We start from the raw sequence: 27773 nt of genomic DNA, 5'->3' as shown, positions 1-27773 counted from the left end.
CTTGTTAGGTAGAAGTTAAAAGTATTATTTAACTAACGGAAAAAAAGGCCTCTTAAGTAGCAGCTCAGTTCTCGAGTACTGCTACTACTGCATGTGTCATGTAATGAAACAATGGGAAATGTGCAGATGGTAAACCTGCAAATTTTGTCGGTGTGTCTAAATTACATAATTTAATATAAATGCCATTGTGCACAGAGGACCCCTTTGTTAAAGTGAATGCAGGCTGGCTTCAAAAACTTTCGCGGCATTTGTCTGCGTGTTTCGGTAGATTGAGAAGAATGTGCTTCATTTTGGCGAAAACAATGCCAATGCTCGCCCATAGCAAAATAAATGTTGACTTTTCTTACAGGCGGCACTGTAGCTGAAAAATGCTTAATTCGTCATTATTCTGAGGGTGCTTTTATGTTTTGCTATGGGTACTTACATTGCAGGAATCAACATGTTTAACGACAGACCAGTGTACGATGAATAGAGAATCGCTTGCTGACAGTCAAAACGATGGCGATATAATCTTCAAAGCGCATGAAGAAGTAAGTGAGTAGGGAAGCTTAAATAATGAAATAAATAAAATATACAGTGGTGTTCTCGATTACAGGCAGATCATGGAAATGTTTGACACATATAAGTGGTAGTAATTGGCCAAAGAAGAATATGCCATTTAGAAAACTTATGTTCTATTTTATATGAGCGATCGACCATTTGTGTCCACACAATGAAATTGCAGCACTTCGTTTTGCTTGTGAAAGGTGCAGTGGCGTACTACGTTTTGTAGCTCACAAGCGCGCGTTGCAAATCTGATGCATCACTCTCTTAACATCAGGAAAGCGGCTCCAACTGAGATGGAATAACAGACTGGGTGTATAAGTGGGTCTTTAGTGCACCCTGGTACGTACGCAGTGGCATGTTATTATCCGCAGTAATGAAATAATTACCGAGGCTTCAAAGAGCCACAAGCCGTCACTATTTGTGTGCGATCTTCTTAGGAGGAGGATGTCTCAGAAAGAACGGTTCTAAAATTGTATTTTGGTATAGCTCCTCTTTTAAAGCATTTCTCTTTACACTACAACAAACCAAAGCCCACTTTCACATGTTTCAAATCATTACTAAGTACACAGCGGAGCCTTAATAATGCTTGAGAATTCTGCTGGGTCTCTCACTTTACCCGGAGGCAGTGGACGGACGGCAACATCTGTCGGTTGTGTTACTTGCCCAAGCGGGTGGACGCTGCTGGCGCACCTCGACAGATCGTTTTCGTCCCTACTCTGAACACACATTTCGTTGCGCATCGACGCAGACTTAACAATTGGAATAGGTAGCATGCAATTTTTTTTTTCATTAAGTGGCGCTTAACCCTCGTGGTGTTAGTGCATGTATGCCGTGAACGATTAGAACCCGTTCTTGAAAGTGCGCCTCATGCAGTTTCGTATAAAAACCACAAAAATCAAATATTATTCCCTGCATCCCAAACTCTTCTCGCAGGAATATCTCTCCACTTTCGCAACTTTTGCCGTCTCAGTCACATATACTTTCAGCGAACACGGAGCCCCACAGAGGAGGCCCACTACTTGAACCTACATAAAAGAAAGTTCCTTTTGGTGGCTTCATTTGCCTACCGCCCGGAGAGCTTAGTATACGATCAGTTTATACCGCTGTTGTCACTTGCGGCACCATTACTGTACCACATGTAATGAGATATCGAAGAGTACACAAAAACGTTTCGTGAGAGTGCTCGCAGGATCCGAAAGCACGTACGGATTCTCGATCAATAGTACGGTCAAAGAAGCACTCGAAGTTCTTTTTAGTGGAAGTGTATAGGGTTACTGCGGCTCTCATGGGGTTCCATCTTCAGAATACATAGTGCGTGCGGATGACATTTCATTCGCTCAGCTGTCGAGTAGACGGTGCCCAATAACAGGTCGGCACTAAGAAGCAACCGCCGAAGCCTTTCTGCGGCAATACAAAAAACAAAATGCCAGAAAATGTTTTCAGGAAATACGGCGCAACTGGATTCGTGTAAGACTTCATCATAACCCTGGACGTCTGAACAGAAAGCTTTCATTCCTCTGAGTACAGTTCACTAGAAATTTTGCAATGGTTCCTCTTCTCAGTGACGTTTATAGCTGGAGCCTCCATCGTATAACATTGGGCTTCTCAATAAGATGCGCTTAGAATTAAGAATAAATAAAATAAAATAAAAGACCACTTAATTCGCAGTGAAGGCTCAGACGTGCGGTAGGCACTGCTGTTTGCATGCTTCCTATTGCCGGCAGTACGAATGTGAGCAAGCCAAACAAAACGCAGAACAGGTGCTGCATGACGACTTGTCTCCAGATTCCACTGTTTCTACTTGTGATTGCGCCCGAATTCGAGAAAGAGCAAACGCCGGTTTGCATCCTTCCTTCAAGCATTAAAATAATAAAAATATGAAAGTGCCTCAACGAATCAAGGAATCATGCTCGGCTACAATGTGGCGGGCCGGGCACCACGTACGGCATTTAGTAGCCTTTTTCAGGCATTATTACTGCACTCTGTGTTGAGGAGCCGTTTGGTTTGTTAGCATTGTTTACTTTATCCAGCATGAGTATCCCCTGGTACGGAAAGAATATGGCGCATCTGCACTTCCTGGGCTCACATATGGTGCCGGAACTCTGAGGCTTATAAAAGTAATGTAATTTAGGCTAAGAAAAATGGTAGCAGCGAACAATGTAAACAAAAATGATAGGTGTTACATGTGACACAGGAAGAAAGGAGAGTGCATTAAAGAGTAAACGTAGTGAGTGTCGTCTGATGAGAAATGTTGAAGGAAGCAGGAGTGTTTAGTAAGTCTTGGTAGGAATGTGGGATGCTTTTTTTCTTTATGGCGTGACCTTCGCATTAGCGCCAAATGTAAGTCAAAGTGAACGCATTTTGCTGAAAGTGTTGGAGTAGTCAGCGCTGCAAGCGGGGTGTGAGGCAGAGCGAGCAAGGTTTTCCAACGTGGTACCGTCTAAAATAAGACAGACTGAAACAATCATCCCTAAGTGAGGAAATTTTTGCAAATCATAATCAATATTTAGTGGAAGACTCCCCTCTATGTTCTAACGTTGCCATTATGCTCTCTGAAAGAATAGAGGAAGTGTAGGATACTAATTTTCGTTATTATACGGTAATATGACATTCACCAGAAAAAGTTTGCATTCTTTAGACGGCTTTATAATGGTGTACAACTGCCTTGTCACCTGACAGCTGTCTCATTATTGTCGGGTTATTTTCACAATTGAGCTTGGTACTATTTCTGCTCTCATTATATAATTTCGCCACATTATCAGTCTTCTGGAAGAAATTTCACCCTTAAATTCGACCACACACCCCCAAGACGAAGCTTTTTAAAAATTCTTTCTTTATCCGGATCATTGAAGATTGGTATAGATGACATGCGGAAGTGGTGCACAGCAGTTAGGTGGATGAATTTTACAGAGTCCTCGGGAATAAACCTTTTAGCGCAGAAGGCTCTTTTGAAATCAAGTGTTTGTTTTCCATGCATAAATAAAAGAATTATTTGATTAAACCCTCTTCCCGTGTATACCGCCTCCCACTTTTCTGCTTTATTTTAATTTCTTTTGAGGTGGTGAGCACGCTGAACGCCGAAATACGTGCGTGTAATAGAAGGATGCATTAACATTTAAAGTTTAAAGTTTAGGTAAGTGCGCGAAACAGCTCTCTGTTGATAATAAATGAGCTGAAGTAATCCCTTGAGCCTCCGATTTTTACTATTGATTTCTTGGTGTAAGCCATAAATAACAAATCACGAGCTCGCGGCCGTCAGATCGACGGCTATGCGTCGATGAAGAACCCGAACCCCCACTGGTGCTATGGTATGCATAGCTTGCGTATGATGTGTTTTAATGTACGTTAATTGATAGATGCTTAGAAAAAACGGCTGTCAACAAACTTCAGTTCTGGGCATTTCTTTAAACGGAAAGATAAATGTCCTCTTGCATGCATGAGGCTACCACAGGAGCACTAATGAAGAACATGCACACAAAATTAATCATCTGTAATGAAAGATGCAACTTAAAGTTCCGCTTTTTTACTTTAGCTCACAAATACTGCTGTTGTTTTCAAGCTAATGTAAATTTGCATATGAGTGATTATTGAGGACCATATAAACAAAATTTATGTACCGAGCTTGTTACCAACCACAGCTAATTTTTGTTCCGATAGAAAAAAAAGTAGAAACAATGCTAAAGAACAATTATGCATGCGTTCAAGCTCAGAAACGTTTTTCAGAACTGTTGTCTGCTGTTTTTTTTTTTTGCATAAAATGAGCGTATACCTCATCACAGTGGTTGGCGCAGAAACTCACCCGCGAGAGACTGCGTACGAATGTGAAAAATTACAGCGAAATAGCCACGGCTGGTTGCCAGGAAGTACTCAGAATAGCTGAACTCCTTATTTTAATTGCTTTGCTTTGTGATTGGTCTGTAAATAGTTGAGAAAAGTAGACATAATGAAACATCATAGCACTTTATTGTGATTGCTTCCGAGGAAGCTGCAAAAGGAATATTCGGCGAAATATTCAAAGTGTATTTGATTCGGTTCCATTATTACTCGACTCGTATCCGATTCGGTTTTTAGCAGCACCATACGCATTCGATTTTGAAGAAAAACTACCCTATTCCTCGTATTTGGTTCGGTTTTAGAAAAGCGGTATTCGCCCTCACTTTAATTGCGAAACGATCTAAGTGCGTCGTCAGAGAAGCTTCAATTGCAGTGGCGCAGCGCGCCTTTGGATATATCGAATGTTGCGGTGAACGGCAGTTCGATATATGCGGAGCGGACAATAGTGCTACGTTTCTGCATAAGATTTTCAGGGGATGTTCATATTGTTCGATATAAAAAAAATGAATTCATATATCCGCGTTTGATATATCCGGGCTCGACTGCGTATCCCAGGTTCGTCCGACGGAAATTACTGCATTTTTATACTTTTTTAATATTGTTTTTAATAGAATTTGGCTTCAATATTGCGTGGATTAACTTTTTTCGCCGCTCATCAACATGTTTTCATTCTGGTGCCTGACACATACATAATGAACACCTTGTTAGAATTTCTGGCGCAGCTTGGAAGCAACGTGCACCGGATTTTCTTGGTAGCAGCTCCGTATCTAATTCCTGAGCACTAGGCTCCCCCCCCCCCCCTTCCTATCCATTCTACTGCAACAAAGCATGGAGAGAGAGAGAGTGGTCACCGGAACAACATTACGGCGTGCCAGGGTGAGGGCGTAACACCACACAGTACCAGGAAATACGTACGAATGAACGCGGCAGTAAAGAGAGAAACATCAGGGCGGTAAGTGCCTAACGCTGTTCACTCTGCTTCGGTGGTTTTGGTGTGGGAATACATGAGCTGAATCTCGCGAGGACATGAACCCCGTGATGGAGGCGTAAGTGCAATATGCAAGCAAGAAGGGGAAGGCGCCATCTCTTTCCTTCGTTATGCATTGTTTACCTGCTGCGTTGGCTTAGTGGCTCTGGTGTTCGGCTGCCGATTCTAATGGCATGGGATCGAACTCTAGCAGTGGCGACTGCCTTTCTATAAAGGCAAGGCGAAATGCACAGGCCCTATTCTCAATTTTCTTCCCCTTGAGGTAGTTATGCCACCGATCTAATATGGCCGTCTTTGACTCACTGTATTTGTCTGCCTTCCAATCATAATTCCCAGTACACGAATGGAAAAAAATTCGGGCAGCATGAGAGAGAGTATACGCTCTCGAAAAACCTAGTAACTTTTCTAGCTCAAATAAGGGTAACTGCCGCCATTATACGACTTAATAACGAACTGAAAAATTGGTTTTGAGGAAACTAAATGGCGCAGTAACTGTCTCACGTATCTCGGTGGACACCCGAACAGCGCCATACGGGAGGCGATAAAGAAGGAAGTTAAAGAAGAAAGGAAGAAAGATGTGCCGTAGTGAAGGGCTCCGGAATAATTTCGACCACCTGGGCATCTGTAACGTGCACTGACATCCCACAGCACACGGGTGCCTTTAGCGTTTCACCTCTATCAAAACGCGGACGCCGTGGTCAGTTTGGAACCCGGGTACTGCGGCTCAGTAGACGAGCGCCCTAACCACTGAGCCACCGCGGAGGGTGCTCATTAACGAATAAGGTCCAAAATCTTCGCGCAATCATGCGGGATAAAAATTGTTCCCTCGATGCTACAGTACGGCCTTCATTGCTGGTAGTCATAACCAGTAATTGGCTAGTGGTTTGTATGTCTCCCGCAATTTGATGGTATAATTGTTTTTTGAGCGTTACCTTTAGGCCTCTCGTTGGGCAAAAGACGTAATGGTACTGTTAAATGCACTGATTTAACACCAAGAGCCGACATGCGAGGAAGTCAGTTTCCTTTCTATTAACGGGTGCTTAAAGACATTTTTCTAGAAAATTAAGGATTCAGTGGAGTTTGAAAGAGCAATAGTGAGAGAGGGAAACAATTCGGGCTGATGATACCGCACCAGAAGAATGTACCATTCACAAAAAGAGGAAGCGCCTATGTGCAAGCCCTTGCTTGGAATCCAAGTTGCCCATTGTTTGAGGTCGACTTCCTGGTAGCACGCAGAAAAAATTTGTGATCTGTTTCTGTAATGCACTCCTGCTCGGGCCTCACGGCCTGCAGTATGTCATAAATAAATAAATAAAGTAACCAGGCTGCATGCTTGCTGGTCAGTCGTATATTGGAATACTTACGCCACCCCTCATGATGGAAATCTTCGTAAAGTAAGGGCAACCCTTGTCCTGGCATTTCAATACTTTTTTATACGCCGTAAAGGGTCCACTCAACGAGTTGGAAGCAAACCATGCAGCCTCGTTGCTTTTGGTAAAGGCCGTACCAGCCGTAAATCAGGACGTCCGTGTTTCGGGCCGTTAAGCGCTAGAAAGAAGTCCCGAATCCTTTTTGCATGAAACCATTGTAACTTTGTGAATGCCTCATTTCCTTCGACCGGATGGATACGTTTCCGTGACTTGAAGGCAGACATGTTAGCGTAGCCAATTTAGTCAACGTTTTTGTTAAAAAAGTTATTTTCGGCAACAAGGTGCCGTCCTTGTTTGGGTTTATGCGTAAATAGCTAAAATTGGAGCCATCTTCATTACTGTTGCCAGCACCAGGCAGTGCGCACTAAATCAAAGATGTTGGTGTGTAAACGGGCGCGAATAACATATTTGTACGCGAAAGCGTTAAGGACCCCGTTCGGCAGAAAATCCGGCGTCGTTGTCAGTGTTGTGAGAGAACAATACCGGAAGAAGCATCCTACGTGGGCAACCTCGGTCACGTGACCTTGTGGATTTATCACAACCAGCCCCCTCCCCTCCCCCCCCCCCTTTCGGATTGTGAGCAAAGTGACCACCGTTGCAGGTGGCAGTTAAATTAAAAATTTGTCACTAGAGGGTGCTCGGGAAGAGCAACATGGGCCGCACAAGCCGCACCGGTGTTAGCATCTCTCATCGCAGGGCAATGGTGCATTGCTTAACCACTGCATCATTGCGTCAAGAGTGGTATGAGGACTCTTGTGGATATATGATTGTACAATTGAGAATAATTAATTTCGCATATATGGTCATTAACCCATAAACGATATCGCGTTACGCCCTTAATACGTATCCCCTGTAATTTTTGAGAGAGACTTGTGTCGTGCAGTCAACGTAATGTGGATGACAGTAATGGTAATAGAGATGTCGATAATACTGATAATAAAAGTGCATGAATGCTCGTCGCAAATGCCCTACTCTCGTTGTGCTCGCATATTTTGGAACCCAAACTTCAAACTTCTATAGTTCGATTTTTGGCCTGACCAGCAGTATTACATCTAATTTCCTTCATTACTTTATGGCCGGTCTACAGATTGTATGCGTGCGACACATGAGAATCTGGCATCCTTTGCCGATTTTTAGAAACTACGCCTCGTGACAGATGATGACCTGCCTGTTTTATGAAAGTCAGTGATGTTTCCGAGACTCTACAAGAAGCGCCATTCTGTGAGGATTCTAGAAATCAAGCGCTCTGGGAGACGTCAGCTTATGACTCAGTGACTCTATATGAAAGCGTTATTCTGGCTTTTACCGCATGTTTAAGACTATCGCTTCTACAGCAATTTCTTTTCGAAGTGCGGAATGTGATGCGCCTAAAAGTTTTTAAATTGTTCTAATCGCCACGCAGCCCTGTTCAAGTAGTGGCAATGCCTCAGAAGTATTAGAGTACGCGGACTGAAATGCAAGCTCTGCTTCTGCACAAAAAGATGAATAAGAGACTTTCGTGCTTAGAAAGACACAATATTTGCGAAGCACAAGACAAAAAGCAGTAACAGGTCATAAGCAGGTCAAGGCTGTCCTCAGCTCTATTTTGGTGCTTCGCTTTCTGTGTGGTAGCCGCACCGTGACGGGCATTCGTATTTGCCACGCAGACTCTCTTTGGCGTCTGCCAATTGGGAGTCGCCAGCCGGGCGCTCTCCGTCACGTACTGCGCCCTCCAAGATGTTAGCCGCGAAGCCTCCTGTCCCAACCCCGCTGACGTTATGTGTGTTCTTCCCGCAGGCCTTCCCCGGGCATACACTGGACACTCAAGGTGTGGCCACATGGCAGGAGCCGTCTCCTCAGTGTCAAAAAAAATGTGCGTTGGGGAAGTCGTTTCTCTTTACTTCATGGTTTTTATTATTTCCATCTTCACGCCTTCTTTCGTTCCTTGCTTCCCATTCCCTTGACGCCTTTCGTTTTCTGGGTCAACAAAAAGCGAAGCAGGTGCCATCAGCGTGCGTGCCAACGCTTCCGTAAATGAGCAGGACCTCCGTGATCACCCAGCGCTGCTGCCGCGACATTTCGAAGTTTTGCTAAGACATCTGTATTTCTGCGCACGCAGCTGAACACTTCTGACATTCACCGCACTAAGTTAGAAGTAGAGAATATATTAATCCACCGCTTGTAAGTTTGTTCATGTGGGACAATATTTGCGAAAGTAAAATTTTATTTTTTTCTTGCACGAGTATTTCTTGTGTAGGCGAAAGAAATTGCGGCTAGAAATGAGTGAAGATTAAAAAAAATTAGAACTGTATTTTACCACTTCCAACTTGCGAATTAGTTCAGCAGCTACTTTTTGAGTATAGCGCGTTTACATTACAAATACATCCCAGTGGTGACCTTGTATATGCTGTATCTCAATGCATGAAAAAACTGTGAACAAGTCGAACATGCTGGGTTTATGCGGTTAGTTCATTAAAACAAAAAATTCTCTCTCTCGGCTATGTAGCTATGTATGGTTAAAATACAAGAGTACAACTAATTGATCCTGCACCGGAATTATTGGAACTATTGAATATTTAGTTAATATCTGACGTTCTAATCATATTTCTAAACACACTTTGCTCTTCATGATTCTTTGTAGCCATTATCCGTGCACCAATGCCTTATAACTCATTGTGTTTAGATACGCCAAACCCAGCTATATACGAGGCAAGTTTTATGTTTCTGTTATATTAGAGACAGCTCGAGCGAACGGATCCAGGTGCCATGGGTAAGAGAAAATTTTGCCGCTTCTGGTCGTCTACAAAGGGAAGTGAAACATGCCTGGCGGAGGGAATGAGTGGCAAACTGATATAGCTATTTTTCGGTCACCCTTGCTTGTTCAGCGTACACTTAATTTTTTTATGGATTACGGACATTGTCTTAGCGTACGTTGATATCAGTATAATAAGCAAGGTTCGCTGGATTCCAGTGCGTGATATCATTCCAGTGTTCGATAGCATAGGCTTCGTTGCTCCAGGCTTAATCGGATCTCTTCCGGATGCTTCGAGAATAACGTGACTCAAAGGACAGTGGTGCATTGTGTCTTGAAATTTAATGAAATGGTACAGGTGTCCAAAATGCCTATGTGAGAGTTCGTGGAATAGCGCATCAGGTTTCTAATCTCTCGCGAAAAGTTTTTTGCTGCTTCTTTCTTTTAGATACACCGAATTGGGAGATTAGAGATTCTGCTCCGTTCCGTCATTTTTGAGTTCGAAGCTTTCGTTCTCGCATGAAATCCGCTGGTTTCAAAAGATAAGAAATGAACGTGAGTTGATTACTCTTATGGAATGGTTACGGTGTCATCTCGTCAATCATCTGTGTTGCCTTTCCATTCCGGCAGCTCACGTTTCATTACATTTAAAGTTTAAAGCAATGTTGTGCAGACTTGTTTTTGTGACGGGAAGCCCAAAGGCATGTTAAATTTCCAATGGCATTAAAAAGAAGATATCTCATTTTTATCTTTGGTAGACTGACAGTCAAATATTCCACTGTCGAAAGCAAAGCTATAAAGAGCAAACAGCTCTTCGCCGGCCACTTCCGGGTTATGACGCACAGCTCTGACGCGATTGGTGTAAACACATCTGCTCTCAGTGCATCTTGCTCTTTTGTGCTATTATTCTTGTCTCGGGGCGTCTTTTACCTATTTGTTTTGGATCCTAATTTTTTTCGTATGATTAGTTCTATACTAGGCAACGCACCGCGCACTGTTCAGTGTGATGAATCTTGATACTGGCGCCTGTCAAAAGCAGCATTTACTGCATTTGCGCAAATATAATGCCAGTTTTTTCTTCGTGTAATATGCTTCAAATAGCGCATCGCAGTGCATTTGGAACCAAACTACGAATATGACGAGAATTTTTTTCCGCTGGTCTTTGAGATACCCTCATCGAGATATCCCAACATGCTTGTGACATGCCAACGAAACCAACTCCTCCACTAGCCTGGTTATCGAGGCCTAGAGCAGGGCTCGCACTGGCAAGGAAGGGTTGCTGCAAGCACGAAAAAATGGCGGCGCAGGGTTTCAAATTAAAGAGAAGGTAGCGAAAGAGCTTTGAGGAGTAGGGAGGGGAAAAAGTGTGAACAGGCGTAGAGCTGTGGAGCACGAAACAAGAAGCAGCGAGGCAAGAAGTGGCGGCATGTCGACCATTACTGCGAGTCTTTCCGCAGGATATTGTTTTTTCTCAATTCGCAAAATACAAGTTTTTCAGCGACAGAAAATTGGAGGCCTTAGTAATGGTAAATGTTAACTTATCTCGAGAAGGGCTGTCCTCAATATGCTATCTGTGGTTAAGCTGTCCAATGGTACTTAGGTCATGAACATTATGTAAACCAGCTAAGTTGGTTACATGGACCGTATATGGCACTTATGGGCCGGAAAAACTCACATGATCCGGATGTGGTTCACGTCGGCCGGTTGAAGTTCACATTAGCCGGATAGAGCCCACATGAGATACCCGTCAGAAAAGCGTACGAGAAAGTGCCATCCGTGGTCACTCGAAGCACATGCACGTAGGCTTGGAAGCAGGCACTTACATGAGATGTGCATCGCGGCGACCATTGCCGCTTTATGGTCTGGAGTAAACCGAGGAATCTGCTTGTGTTTTCAATACCTGCATCAACCATTTTGACCCTTTTAATGAAATCGACGCCAAGCTGCGGAGGCGCCGCGAACTAACCCAAGAAGGTTTGGGGCACGCAGTACGCAGTACGCAGTACGGGCACGCAGTTTTTTTTTTTTTATGTAGTCGAGGGTTTGACGGCATACCGTCTGGTCAGGAATCATGGTGATGCAGATTGCTGGTCACTGGCCAAAGTCAAAAGATGAAAAGACGTTTCGGAAGCACTACGGCTCCCTTGTTCCTTATGAAGCAATCGGAGCACGGATCCGTTCTTTTGTAGCACCCAGTAACGTCAAGAACTCGTCCGATTTCATCGACAAGGTAAAATCTATTGTCCCTGAAGACAACGACATGCTCGTGTCTTTCGACGTCTGCTCACTGTTCACCAGCGTGCCTGTCAATTTGGCCGTTGAAGCTTGCAGGCAACGTCTCGAAGATGAGGGCTCATGGAAAGATCGGACCCCTTTCGACGCAGCAGTGCTTTGCGAGCTATTGCGCTTCTGTCTCGCTAACACCTATTTTTACTTATAATGAAACCTTTTACCAAGAGACCTTCGGCACAGCAACGGGAGCAGCAATCTCGGTGACAGCGGCGAATATCACGATGGAAGTCATCGAAAACAAAGCCCTAACAACTTTCCAGCCGCGACCAAAATATTTCTAAGGTATGTGGACGACTGTTTCTGTGTCCTAAAGCGCAAGCACATGGCCCTTTTTCTGGACCACCTGAACTCCATTGAACCCTCAATCAAGTTCACTTTTGAGGAAGAAACCGACGGCTGCCTCCCATTCCTGGACACCACGGTAACCCGTACTCCGACTGGCCTTGTATTTAATGTTTATCGCAAACCTACGCACATTGAAAGATATTTAAATTTCAGTTCTGTGCACCCAGTCGCTCACAAATGGTCTGTGGTTGTCTCCCTGATCAACCGTGCCAGACAGGTCTGCAGTCAAGACATCTAAAGAGCGAAATGAAAAGAATAAAGTCTGATTTTCGAAAAAACAGCCACCCTCTTTCCTTCATCAGGAACACCGAAAGAAGAATGCCAGCGAATCAGCCTGCCTCCGAAGAACGCGAGAGCACAAAAAAATCAAAAGAAAAACGAGCTGCTGTCCCATACGTAGCGGGAATTAGCGAAGCGCTTGCACGTATTTTTCGCAAGCATGGCGTCAACATCGCGCACGTCCCCGCTGGCAAGGTGCGAACAGAACTGGTGAATGTGAAGGACAAGCTCCCTCTTGAAAGATTTCCAGGTGTTGTGTATGAGATTGACTGCGCCGATTGCTCATCAATATATATCGGTGAAACAAAGGACTTCAGGAGACGCCTGAGAGAGCACCAGAACGACGTCCGAAACCAGAAAGCAGCATATTACGCCATCGCCCAGATGTGCAATAATCCGGCCACGAGATTAACTGGGATCAAGTAATGATATTGACAACAGAAAAGAGCACATCAGCAAGGCAGAATCTTGAGTCCCTTATCATACAGACATCGTCTAACACATTAAACAGGAACGACGGAACTCTACATCCTATCTATGCTAAGTTATTAAAAACGCTACTGGGTGCTACAAAAGAACGGATCCGTGCGCCGATTGCTTCATAGTGAACAAGAGAGCCGTAGTGCTCCAGAAACGTCTTTTCACCTTTTGACTTTGGCCAGTGACCAGCAATCTGCATCACCGTTTTTTTTTTTTGCTCCTTTGCCAGAGTTGATCGCCGCCACACTGAAAAGTTGTTGTCTGTGTTTTACTCTACAAATTCATGTTAGGAGCTATCTAGCAGGAATAAATACACGTTACCAAGCTAGAAGAGCCGCTAAGCGTCATGGCGTGAGATTTTTGTGCTGGCAACACAGAAAGAGCATGGAAACAAGCACTTTTTTTCGCTCTAGGGGAACATTTGCCGGACCACGACAGCGAAGTTCTTATCGGGGACCGAACCTATATTAATAAATGCATGATATGCTTGCAATAAAAGCGCTTATGAAAACATGAGGTGTAATCTGTGAAGAAACTTCGCTGAGCACACATGTCTAAGTAGCCCATTTTAAGCACAAAAGGTTTTGTGCGTGACAATCTCTGTAGTTGCAGGCCTTACTACGGAGTGCCCGTATTGTGTACGGTGCTTCCTTATCCGAAAATTGGGGGAATTTTTGATTATGTGTTTTCATTCGAAGTACAATTAATTCTGAAATTCTGATTCATTTCGTGACAAAAGTGACCTCAAGCACTTGCTGTCACTAGAATAGGTTAGGGAGACGGGCGGAGGGCAGGAATTGAAAGAATAGCACGAAAAAAAAATTATATCATAGTGGCTGTACACTGACTATATAACTAACATCCACTGCTTACTAACTAAAATCACAAGAAGTGGTTTACTGCTTAGAGATGGTTGTGCAAAAAAGTCGATTTCGTTGTTGTTGGTTTTCACCTGCACAAACCTTTAGAGACCTTTTGTTCATATTTACTGTAGCATTAGGGTGATAAAGTTTGTGGTACCACGAAAAAAAAACGTAAAAAGGCGCACCTTTATCACTTAAAACTCAATTGATATTGGCTGTGTTTGTCTTGCTTTCGGAAGTAATTGGGCCTTGTTTTCCTCATCTTCTCGTTGGTCAGTCCCTTGTATATAGTCTTTATAGCGAATGTGCCATAGATTCCAATTTCACTTGAAAGCGGACGCCGACCGTGTACCGCTTCGCTTTCACGCCAGCTGTTTTCAAAGGCCAGACAGCTATTTCTTCTTTATCTCTCGTGTATTCCTTTGCATTTTTGAGGAGGGAAACAAGATAGCTTACTACAGGCTGCCACCACCTGCAAACAACTGATCGAGTCGAAGCTGTTCTTTGTTATGCCACCATACTGGATTCGCTGATGACCCTTTCTAGCTTGGGGAAGATTTTAACTAGAGCGTTCTGTTTGCATGAAATTCAATATATATATATATATATATATATATATATATATATATATATATATATATATATATATATATATATATATATATATATATATATATATATATATATATATATATATATATATATATATATATATATATATATATATGCCAATTAAAACAGGCGAGCAAAAAATGCGAAATTAATTGCACCATGTTCAGTCAGTGCGAACGAATATAAATTTTTATCATTGTGGCGATGAAAATCTACTTTTGCACAAATACTGCGCCTTTGAGGTGTTTTCGTTCCAGCATTGGTCTTCACCCCACGTGCGACTAAAGCTGTAAGGTTAAAATTATGACGACTTTCCGTCTTTTTCTCCTTTTGTTGTATTTGTTATTTTTAATCTTCCTTAGATGTCATGGCAAAAGATGTTTTTGCATGTCATGGTAAAAGTGCTTCCAAGAAAAAAAATGAAATTCGCGAAAAGAAAGTCCTGCAGTTATATCGTGATCGCACACATCTTGAAAGACAGGTGCATCCGACACCTAAAGAGGAATGAATGCGCTCTGCGTGTTGAACGAACAGAGCGCCGAAATTTGAAAGGGTCGCCATTTGAGGCAATCTCAGACTCATCGTGCAGAAGGACCTAGAGGAGCGGAGCCGCAAAAAGAAAACCAGGTGTAATATAAAAAAAATAGTACAGGTAGTGACGGCATGTAAAAAGGAAAATATAAATAACTTAATTCTAGATGGCAGCCTCATTTTTTGGCGAGTCCGCTTATGTTACAGCGACATCTCACTTCACATCAAAATAAAGGGAAGAACGAAAGGACATTTCATTTTAAAACAAGTACATCTATTGATAAACACACGAGTGTCAGTAAAAGAAAATATATAAGCTTTGGGACTGGAAATTAAATCTTTTGTTAAAAATAAATCCGAGCGGCGGAGCGTGTCTTCCTGCCTATGTTCTTATTCCTCACTGCGCAAAGCATTTTCACTGGGACCTAAAATTCGAAGCTGCAGGTAGGCGCCTTCGCCTCTTCCATGGCGTAATAAGTTCACAATGTGTCAATTAAGAACTGGTAGTTATTTATTAAGCTGTCTTTTTCAATTTTTACGCCAGGTTATTGAAAACGAAACTGCGCCCGAGGACGGTTTTTGGCTGAAAGCTATAGGCTGACTTGTTACCTTTGTTTAATCTATTGAAAAGAAAGAAGAAATGAAAAGCAAATATGGCATGCAGAAAACACTTTGGGTACAGTCGGATTTTTCAGCCTTGCTGAGTTACTTAAAAGCTAATCAAGGTATTTTATGATGTGCCTTGATTGCAGGCTAGAAATTTGCTTTGTGCGCGCTTTGTGTCTATCCGTCGAAGCCTGAGAAAAAGCGGCAAGTGAAATTAACCTAGTCAATGTCAATGCTCTGCAACCAACGGCACATTACCAATGGCGAAATGGTAACACCGCAAGCCCAACACACATCTCGTATTTGCTTGAACACGAAAATGAACCCAGAATAAGGAACCATAACCTCACAAAAACACCAAAATAGCGCGATGGCCTTTTACTTGAAGTCTGAGATATATTGCAGCTTGGTTGTAACTGCTATTCTGGCTTAGAATTGCTGGATTAAAATTTTTATGAACGTCTGCTGTGGTACGGCAGAATAGTTCTTACTTTGGAACGTCACATATGCGCAGTTCTTGTGTGCAATATTTCATTCTAAAGCAGTAAAAAAAGTGATTCAAATCTTTAGTAAGAAAGGCCGGGTTTCCGTTCGCGACTCATCAGTGCGTAAACTCAACCCTTACGCTTTTTCTTTCATTTATACAGCTTGACTTCTCACTTTTCATGAGTTAAGTCTGCTTTTATTCAGTAGACTAACGTATTTATTTCGAGTGTATATTGTGAAAATCTATTATTTATTTGTGCATATCTTACTTGGCGCAGACACGTCACCGAAGGAACACATGAAGTGAGATGGCGGCTTCCTGAAACCTGGTTGTTTGACATACATTCGTGACACTAGGCACTACCGAATCATGATTGCTAGAGATGGTCGTGACAAAAAAGAAACCCCTAACGACTTGTTCCTTTCTGCATACTGACTACAGTGAGCCTACTGCAAACTGCATGAATATGCATTAGCGCTTCCAGCAAACAGTGCCTAATGAGTTCTTTTGTGGTGCGGATGTTGTCATGGGAACAACCGTTTTCTTTTTGTCAATTCATCTTTCTTTTATATCTGATGGGAAGAATGTAACTGAAGGTAGGTGCCTCATAAGACGGTTGAGAGCCCTATACACCACTGTAGGGTCGCTGTTTGAGATGAACCCTTTCTACTCTGCCCTGTGATTAATCGATTGCCTGTTAAGCTTATTTGCCCTAGGTCCACCACCACTTTGTCGTGCCACATCTTCTTAGGTTGTTTTCTGGGCCTCTTCTGATAAACATCAAGCTTTATTCGAGCGTTCACAATGTACTCGCCATATTTTTCTCCTTTGATCATCGCATCATTGCAGCCTCCCCTCTATTCAAGCCAGTATATTATTCGCCGGTCAAAAGCCAAGAAGAATGAGTGAGGTTCGCGCCAGGAAAGGAATCCGCACGTAATATACTTTATAAGTATTCATGATGAGAGAATTACACACCATTTTCAGATCTAGTTCCTTCTTTTTTCCGGTAAAAAATCTTGAATTTTAACACGTAATGCTGTGCTCTAAAGACCCGTACTTATGTTCCCAGTCGTAGGGATGACAAGGAACTGTCTTTTCACCAACACGTCAGCCTTTTTGAGGAAAAGCGAAACACGGGGAAAAAAGCTCATATTACGGCGTCGTTGAGAAGTTACGTACCAGAATTTGTGCAAAGGGATCCTGAAACCATCAATAAGTAGCTTATGACAGGAACATTTTTTCATGAGGTACAGCACAGCGTTAAAGCCGCCTCTGTGAGATAATTTTTTTTTCCGAAAGGTGATATGTTCTTTCACTAAAAGGTCGCCGGACACGCCCGCCTGTTATTCTTTTCTAATCAAATTCTAGCTTTTATAAATCCGTAAAACAGCGTTGTCCCGTTGGAAGCAGCAGCACCCTCGTAAAGGCATTGCGAATGCTCAAGGTTTTCAGGAACGTTTGAGACAGTGTTAAGACCAAGTGATTATCATCGCCGAAAAATTTCGTTTTTTCTTGTACATTGCGAACGGTGACTGAATGCCTGGCTCATCCCACGGATCAGCCAGGAGGACGTGAGAGGACGGGGCACTCTACAGCACGTTTCTCGCAAAAGAAGACGGGGAATTTTAATGTATTTTATCGTAAAACGTTTAGGCAGCTTTGTAACCAGATTTTGTTACTGTAAATTCAGTAATTTATTTATTTTGTTCGTTGAATACTTGAATCGCCATTAAGAACTTACTGCCTATACTGCCTAGCCTGTATTAAGAAGACACTGAGGATAAATTGAAGTTGACCTGTATTGATAGACTGCTGCACTCTAAAGAGAAATATGCCAATCTCTCCAAAAACACGCTTTATAAGCAAGCAAAGACCAAAACGAGGAGCTACGAGTGTCGCCATCGTCGGCTGATTTCGCAATTAAAATGCATTCGTTGACACTGAATATTAGGGTGCGGATCCCAGAGGCTGTGCTTCACCGCCATTAAGTGCGAAAAGAAGGCAACCAGTCTTTCTCGGTGTGGATGCCACAAGTTTGATTCCAGTCATGCAAAAAAATTTCAACCACAATTTTCTGAGACAGAAGTGGGTGTCTTTTTTTTTTGCTGCCGGACAAACATTACCATACTAGGAAAGCGACATAAAATCAAATTTAACTCACAACAATAATTGGAGGGACATGTCCTGACTATCCCTGAAACAGCATTTCCATAGTAACGTTACCCGATTCACGTCGGCTTATCATTTATGAGCAGGAGGTGATGCAGATTGAGTGCAAGTGCTCGAAACAGAAATGTTGTTCAGGGCGTAAAAATCCGGCATCCATGAAGACTACTTCTTTCCTACTCCGGCCTACTCCGGCCCCAAAGATGTTGTCGTTTAAAAATGTTGACACTGTACAAATTTTGCGTCCCCATTAGTAACATGAGAGATTAAGGATTATACCAGCTGCCTCCTAAGCGTATTATACTCAGCACGCTGAAAAGGAAACAAAAGATTTGTATGCCAACTTAGCATGCGAAACTTTTTTCTTTCCATACTAAAAAAAAAAATGAAGTAAAGAAAGGTACTGAAAGGCGTAGTAATGCATTTTTCTCTTCCATTAGGCTGATAAGAGGGCGTGAACTGCTGTAATGGATGAGGCCCGGAAATCAGATAAATTCTCTCGCGCAACAGGCGTGGCCCATGTCGTGGAAGCGACCGCTGTTGCAGGAACCGGTGTGGGAAAGAACAGCTGTTTAGAGCCCCGCTTGTCTCGCAGCGTACGCTCATCTGAAGAAAATCTTGGATAAGCAAGAGAATAATTTCTTGCGTGACACAGCAGAAAAGTAAGATCGCTATCGTCAGGGTACTTAGACGCTGAACAGAAACTTTTAGAAAAAAGTTTAACGTCGGCATGAAACCGGTCAATGTATGTCGCGAAAAGTAGTGCTTATTCCAGTGTGTTTCAGCACACGTACTACACATATGGAATGTGCGTTTCACTACAGAAATCCTTGTTTAGCAAGCAAGCTAGTATAATTAGTCTAATTACCGGACCCCCGTTTTCTGCTAAGTAATATTAGTGGCGTATTTATTTGTTCGGGGAAGTCCAAAATTTTTTCCCTCAACATACAATTTTCTAACTTTCGCACGCACATCCGAAATATCCGAGTTTTTCAACAAGTGTTAAATCCTGGTCTCAGGAAAATAGAAAACATGAAAGGTTTCTTGAAGTTCTTTATAGCGCTACAAAAAACAAGAACACAGGAAGAAGTACACAGGACGGGCGCTGCGCCCGTCCTGTGTACTTCTTCCTGTGTCCTTGTTTTTTTGTAGCGCTATAAAGAGCTTCGAGAAACTATGCTTCACCAACTAGCCCCACAACGTGTTTTGTTAAATGAAGGGCTTCGGTATAACCCCTTGAATTTCGGCAGTAACCGCTCATCAACATTTTTTCGGTATAGATTACTTACTTTTGCTTGTGCTGACAAAAATCAAAGTGTAAATAAAAGAAATTTGCGAGATTAACAACTGAGGGTTTCAATGTTCAGCCGAAATGGCGTTGTGAGCGGCTAACGTAAACCAGATGGGGCCAGCCTGCTCTTCTAGCGCTTTCGGGAATAAATACTACAAGAATATACTACAACGCGCGATCAGAGGGCCGCCAACCTTGATTCCCCTTTTCTTAAACTATCTATGGTCAACCGCGTTTCCAACCGTTCCACAGCTGCGTTGTGGCCATGATCGTAGCATACGGCCCGAGAGAGGATCGCGAGGATCATCGGGTACATTCTTCGTCAGCGGCGTGCAAGCGCTCCAGGCTTGCTCCAGTTGGAGCACCAGTGTTCGAAACGCCGATTCTGGGTAGATGCTATCAGCCTCATTCCGACGATCTGTCGCGGAGCGACCGTACAGCTTTTGATTGACAATTGGTTCGATTTTCCTGATGTGGAAAATTGGTGTTCGTACGATAACCGACCGATATTATTTTCTCTTAAAGCCAATCATTTATCATTTCTCAGACAACAGCAAGGAGGCTTGTAGACCTTTTTATGTAAAATGACATCGTTACGCTCTTTACCATCACGACGGCACACCAACCTGGCGACGCAACCCTTAGTTACGCGCGTTTTATGGTGGATGGTTTCTCCGCTTGAACAAGAAACAAACAAACGGAAGAACCGTTAATGAAATTCAACCTTACGGTCTTTACTACTTAGGTATTGGTTCGTTTCCTGCATTGTCTCAGTGGGAGTCTGCCCTGCTCAGCTCTGACTTGGCGACGCAGCGAAAGCTGATATCCCAAGCAAGAGCAACTGCGGTGGACATTAGGGTCCTGAAATAAGGACTCCACCCAAAATCTGTATTTTTGCCTCTCTATCCTACCTTTTTAGAATAAATGTTTTCTACTACTATTGCATTGTCTCTTTACCCACCTACTCACTTCTATAAAAGCGGCATGTGGTGACGCTCTTTTTCTGACTATCCACTGCATTTTGAACTTTACTTCTGCAATGAAAACTACGTTTCCTTTCTTTTTTTTCTCTCTCTCTATTTAAGCTTCCTTCGTTAAAGGCGCTGCCCTAGCCTTGGGCGTGGCTTGGTCGCGAGTCAGCAGCGTTGTTTACGTAAAGGTGTCCAAAGGAGGCGGCTGAAGATAGTGCTTTTTATAGCGCGCACCCTGTTACTCCGCAGCGTAACACTTTTTGGTACTATTGGGGCCACATGTTTCTTCCTTGCTCCACCGTTCTTTCCTTAGCGCAGTTTTCGCATCGGCTAAGCTCGCCGCTTGTTTTTCTTTCCGCCCCTCAGCAGCCCGGCCACCTTTCGCCTGCGTGTCACTTGCTGTGTTAAGGCCTAAGCTGTTGCTTTTCTGCCTGCTTCCGGGAAAAAGCTGTGGTGCCCAACATAGCACGCGTGCTCTTCTCCAAACTCCATCTGCTAAATTTTTTGAGGAACTTGGAGCAGCCAGCGTTGAGGTACGACATCACTTCATCCAGGAACTAGGCAGTGTGGATGGCGAACTTCTTTTTTTAGTTAAGCTCGACAAAACTCCCCTAGATACTTCTAGTGGCAGCTGAGTCTAAATACGCCTCCAGCGCCGAAACCTTACCGCGGTTGCAAAATTACGCACGCATTAAAACCCAAGAAGAGCAGAACCTACGACTGTGATCATATCCTACTAAGGCAACCTTCGCGATGCTCGTGGTACTGACACTAATGAAACTTCTTGGGTACTTCGCCTTCTTATTACCAGTATATAAGTATCTACCCGCAGGACGTAAAGAAGATACTCATTATTAATAGATTTTAACAAGCTTGCAGTGCTACATTCTGGGCTGAAAGGTTCATTGTAGTGGAGGAATTTGGTGTAATTTAGGCCACCTGAGTTTCTTGCATGTTAAGATAATTTCAGAGGGTTTTGTATTTTGCCTGGATCTATGGGGCACCGCGTGGCCTGTTTCCGAACCAGCGTCCTTGTGCTTAGTAGCAGAGCGTCATAGCCACTGAAGCATCGCAGTGAATGAATTTGCAGTTTCAAGTGACGGGGTGCGCTGAGCAGTAGGCCTGTTATAAGTGTTACGTGTGTTCATTGGGCGAAGGCTCTTGCGCTATTCAAATGAGAGTTGAGAACAGGGTGGTTACGTTGCATTGTGCTCTAAGGTTGGTAACTGCTCGCCAACCAGATTAGGACACGCGATTTATCCGTCTTCTGAAGCCGTTTAGCAACGAATCCTGCTGTTTGCTTCAATTTCAATTTTTGTTGGAAAACTATAGCCGTAGATATAGATATCAGCCCATGTTCCTCGTACTGTTGATATTGCCACAGTATTAGCCATTTAGTGGCGCCGCCATGCGATGGGACAGCACCCGCTGGTTTCCCTTGTCTTTCCCGGCTCGTGCGTCAAAGAGGGCAGGCGAAGTCGAAAAGCGTTGATGCGGAGCAGAAGGAACAGGGCAGTAAAACGCCGGTGGTACTGGCGCAGAGCTGCGCAACGCTTCACTGTACGTCATGACATACGGCTCAGGCAGCGGCTGGGGACAGGCCATTGGCTGCTCCGCTCGACGGACTTCGTCGCAAATGACATCTGAGATGGCTCCAACACTAGGGTGTCGCTCGACAGGGCGAAGCTTCTGTAGCTCCTCGCGCACAATGCTCCTGACAAGGTTACGGAGGGCCTCACTCTCGGTTGCAAGCAGCGGCATGTTGGCGTCCATAGCAGTTACATTCGCCGGACGGCCGTAATGCGCGAACCTCTGCTGCAAGGCGCGCTCCATGCTCGTCGCCTCCCGAGCAAAGTCAACCACTGTGCTAGGAGGGTCGCGCAGCAGTCCTACGATAAGCTGCTCTTTCACTCCTCGCATAAGATGACGCGCCTTCTTCGTTTCAGACATGGTAGGATCTGCGCGGTTGAAGAGCCGCGCCATGTCTTCTACGAACATGGCGACGCTCTCATTTGGCCACTGCGCTCGGGACTGCAGGGCGACTTCAGCTCGCTCTTTTCGTTCGTTGCTGCCGAAGGTGCCGAGCAACTGTCGCCGGAAGTCTCGCCAGGTGGGGATAGCGGACTCGTGGTTTTCAAACCACGTCTTGGCGGAGTCTTCCAGGGCAAAATAGATATTGCAAAGCTTGCGGTCCTCGTCCCACAGGTTAAACGCAGCGACTTGGTCGTAGCTGGCCAACCAGTCTTCCACGTCATCGAACTTGTCGCCATGAAACGACACGGGAGTGCGAGGCGCATGAAGAAGCAGCGGTGGGGAACTGACGGCATTCTGGATGGTTCGACTTGTCGCAGTGGACGTCATTGCTCGGGGTCGTGCCGTCAGGGGCCGGAACTCAGGATTTAAGCCTCGCAAGCGGCGGCTTGCCTTGTGGACAGGTGTCGTGTCCACGGAGTGTAGCTTGGCGTCGTCGGAGGCTCCCGGGAGCTCTTCGTGCATTGAGAAATTACCCCGCACCTCCACCAAAGTAGCACCGAAAGCCGGCAGAAAGGGCAGAAGGGCACACCAGGACTAACCAGGCAGACACACTCAGCGAACGAACGCACGAGCCGGGGAAGACATGGAAGACCGGCGGGTGCTGTCCCAGCGCATGGCGGATCCAGTAAATGGCTAACACTGGGGCAATATAAACTCGAACAAACGGCAAAATTTGCTCATGAAATATTAATTAGCTTTCTCTCTTGTGCCCAATTGTTAGAAGTTTGTTTTTCTCCATCTGAATGGAAGCTCGGAAGTGTGATAATTTGATTTTGTGGAAATATGCGTATGTGTTGTTATTCCTGTAAGGTCAAAAACTTTCTTAAATCGCTTTTTCTTTCACGCAAACTGTTTATTGGCGAGCAGGGTCATCTTTCACAATCATTTGAGGAAAGTCTAAAGTGGAGGACACTTTGGAAGCAGCTTACAAAAGTATTAGGCTATGTGAAGCTCTGGGAATGCAAGCGCCATGGTGTATACTAAAACTTGAATAAGTTTCCACGTTTTATTAAGTCTGTTAGGTAAAAAAACTCAATATTACGTTTGTGGCGGCTATTTTTTGTGCCTTAAAGACCACAATCTTGTCCCGCAAGCAGTAAATGCAACATTAAGTTGTTTCAGTTTTACGGCTCAATAAAAGACGCTCGTCTCATGCTTGAATTACCCTTCCGCGACGCCATAAATTTTAATGGGCGAACCAGCGGAAATGAAATGGTCAATAGGGCAAATATTATTCGCTGTAGAGAGTAGAGCGTTGCGATGCGCAGCTGCACCTTGGCCATCGGGGGTCCGTTCTTTTCATCGCGCATAGCTGCAACAGCGCCAACTGGGGTATCAGTGCTAAATGCCTTCCTGATGGCCAAGCTAGGCAAGTGGTGTATTGATAAGCATCGTTTTATTTCAATCAATACAGAATTTTAAAATGTGCCCTCATAAATATAGAGCCCGCTTTCGAACTTGAGTTTCGAGGCCTTTGTGGATATCTTCGTCAAGCATTTATTTAAATATGAATTTACTAATTGCCTAAAATAATTGAATCACTTTTTAAAAAATGTTCCGTTCTGGCCAAATCTCTATCGAATGAAATTTATAAATTAGCGGGAATGTTTTCGCATCCCATGGTCGCTAAAAAGCAGTTCGTCATTGGCAGCATGGCCAGTATACAGACGGAAAAGGCGAAGTGCCAAATATTTTTAAAACACTCGTATGAGCAAAATGGTTGTCAAGAACGTTACAAAGGTCCATAGCTGTTGATTGCATTGAGGTAAAATTTGCAGTGCGCCCGAAGATTGGCAAGTGAAATCCTTCGAAAAGTTTTGGTAGTTTCAGTTCTGTTTATGTTTCCGCATAGCGGTTTTCGTTTTATGTCGGTATGTCCTCTCACGCCGTGCGAATGATTTGAAGACAGCAGAACAGGAAAGCTTTGTGTGCCTATCAAGACTCGTTTAGAGTTGTGTCGAGCAACAAGACAACTCAATTAAAAACAATGCGTGGCATAAAACCTACAGCATTCAATTTTGTGAAGATATGAACACTACGTTTTTTAGCAAAGGATAGCCGCGACTGTTGACCGCTCAATTCAAAAGTGCCTTCAGAGTGCATCTATGGAAAGTTGCTTGAAAACTTGAAGAAAGTTCTTGCTCTTTCTTGAAGTAAAAGGAAACATGGAAACCTACTCGACTGCTTTCGTAGTTGTGCATGCGACATTTGTCATCCCTTGAACCATATAATGATGTTACGTCTAGACTTTCTTTTGAGTTGGCTCCCTCCCCAGCTTTTTTGTTCAGTGGGCTTCGCCTCCTGGCGGAAGGCTTCCTTTTGCACTCGACACCGTTTACTATTTCCTGCTTTTAGGTGTACTTCCTTCGTGGATAAAGCCGCGGCACGCGGGGTACGATATCTTCTCTTTTTTTTGGCGTTCTTCTTTATTTACGCTAGGAACACTGAAAACATCTTGGTATTCTGTCTTTGCGCGCTCTGGAGACGTAAAGGTAACACACTGCGTGGCGGCGTACGCTTTGTCGTCTTCTTCCATCCGCTTCTCAGTCATCCAGCGGGAGACGAATCCTTGCGTTTTTGTCTACCGTATCCATCTCTTCGGCAGAAGGGCTGAATGAAGAAGCCCTCCTGCGCACATAACGCAAGCTTTTGGGCTTACATGAGGTTTAAGCGATGGTGCTTCAGACTGTTATAATTGACAACTTATGGTCTGAGCTCGTACACTGTCGCACGAAAACGCTTCAAAAAAGCTTACGACCAGTGTAATTACTCCTCATTTGTATACTTAATCCCGCGAGACCAACAGTGCAGTAGGAACAGCCTGGGATAAAAGGGAGACTGGAAGCCTCGTACGCAGCTGCTGGTCTCGTGTTTTGTTCTCAAGCGTTAAAAACATGAAATCTCGGAACGTAAGGAACTGGATACATGCCGTGATTAGCCTCCCTCGCCGACGAGCACGCTTTTCGGATTTTCGTTTCATAATCATCCAGTGTTAATTAATGACTCATTTTTGTTTTCGCCCGTGTTGCCCCATGTAGCCGCTAAGAGGCGGCTCCTCGTTTAAGAACGAAGCATTGTGACTGGGGCGGATACATAAAACACTTGCGCCACTTTGCTAAAAGAGCATGGTGGATGTCGTTCGCTGTTCCTTTCGCAGCATTCTAACCCGTCACCTCTTCCACCGCTGACACTATTAAACGATTGCAGTTATAAAGATACTACTGCAATTTTTGTGCGTGTAGGGTCAAGCCATAAAGAACTTGACGATTTTCGGTGGACCGTTTAAATGATCTAGCAACCAACGTTCGTTATATCCGAGGTTGACACACTACAGTTCATTGCATCCGAGGTGTTCCACTTAAGTTTGTTATATCCGAGGATGACACACTAAAGTTCACTGCACCCGAGGTGTTCCACTTAAGTTTGTTATATCCGAGGTTGACACGCTAAAGTTCATTGCATCCCAAATGTTCCACTTAAGTTTTTTATATCCGAGGCAAATACATGAAGTTCACTTCATCTGAGGTCCAGACCGAAAAGTTGATTATATTGCCACACTGTGAGCCAGTAAATGCTGGCCATCCTTGTATTCCCCGGCTCGTGCGTTGGTCCGCTGAGTGTGTTTGCTTTGCTAGTCCTCGTGTGTCTTTCTGCGCTCTCTGCCGGCTTTCGGTGATAATACCCGAGGGAGCGTGGCATGCTCTGGTTCGTCACATCCGAGATAACACACGAAAGCTCGTTATATCCGAGGTTAAAAGAGAACAATTTCGTTTTATCCGAATCAAACACGCGAAAGTTAGATATATCCGAGGTGACGTACTTAGGTTCGGTGTGCGTTAGGCCACAACACTTTTTCTTCTTTTTTATTTTAGTTTCTTATCCTACTTTTTTCTCCTTTCAAATCAATTATCTTTTTGGCATCAAGCAATAACAAAAATAATTTACTACTGATTAAACCAATAATTAAAAAAGGTAGAAAACACTCCACTTTGCTTACACTGAATTCGGTTACTTTTGGCTTTATTCATACGTTTAAAACGCTAAAGTTTTTTATATCCGAGGTGAGATAGGCGCATTATGTATTGTGAAAGGTCTTTGCATCCGAGGTAATACAGTAAGTTCTCATAGGTTGTATACTAAGTTAGTTCGTAGCCCGGAGGACAAATTGCCATCTTCTCCACAGTAGCAGGTGGGCCACCTGCCATGCAGTAGCTACTAACAGATGGCAGTCACCATTTCCGCTTGCACAGGTCCCTCTAATGCTACTAAAGGGGAAAAAGGTTAAGGAGGGAATTCAGTGCAGACTTATGAATGGCAGGTGAGCTAAGCAAGAGACGAAGACGACACTAAGCATTTTGTGAATACAGAACCTGGAACCTCTTGTTTGTCCACCCTGCACCCAACCGCCTTTCGCTAGACTACGTGATGCACCACAAGACACACAAGGTCTCCCTTTAACCAAGTCGAACGAACGTGACTCAATACCATTCGATACTTCACTGCAGTGCAACATCTTGTTGAACCTCTTGATATGTTTTTTGATAATTGGAATACACAGCTTATGGAAAACTACAATGAAGGAGCGGCACTGTGGATCTGTTGTTTCGACGAAATCTCACTTCTGCCAAATGATTGTTCACCTGGGGGAATTGTATAAAAAAAAACCGACTTTAAACCTGAATGGCACTCCCTCTTGGCGATGTGCTCAGCCTTACCTCCCGTGTATTGCTCTGTTGCTTTGTCTTTTTGAGATGTCTTTCATGGCGGTTCCTTAAATCTTTGTGAACTGTTCATGCAAATAGAACATATTTTCAACGAAATAAGTAGCAGGCTTTAAGAAAAGCGCCTCAATGATGTAGGGGTAGCGTCGCTGGCTTGCAAGCTAAGGATCATGAGTTCGATTCCCAACTGACTGTGCCAATTTCTTTCCAGCGTGATTAATTTACTTCCTTGCAAGTCATAATGCCATTCGAGTCATACTGCGATTTTATAATCATGATTTAACTGAAGTTTTCATCTTTTTCGTTCCACAGCTCAACGTGTGACGTCACAACCCTCTCGACCGATCAGGGTTTTCACGACATACCAGCGTCAACAACTACGGCGGTTTTTTCCGCTGAATGTGGGCTTAACGCTGCGGGGTGAAATTTTCGCGTCATGCTCTTTCAATGCCAAATCGAGGAACATTCTTCACTGTTTCGCTAAAGGGGGGTTGGTTCAAGGTACAACAGTGTTAGGGACAGCTTTGTGGTTCGGGCCTTTAGCACGGGGATCGTAATGGGGA

This window comes from Amblyomma americanum, chromosome 3 (assembly GCF_052857255.1).
Source record: "Amblyomma americanum isolate KBUSLIRL-KWMA chromosome 3, ASM5285725v1, whole genome shotgun sequence".
Lineage (NCBI taxonomy): Eukaryota > Metazoa > Arthropoda > Arachnida > Ixodida > Ixodidae > Amblyomma > Amblyomma americanum.
The sequence above is the reverse complement of the archived record's forward strand: the minus strand, read 5'-3'. Positions refer to the sequence as shown.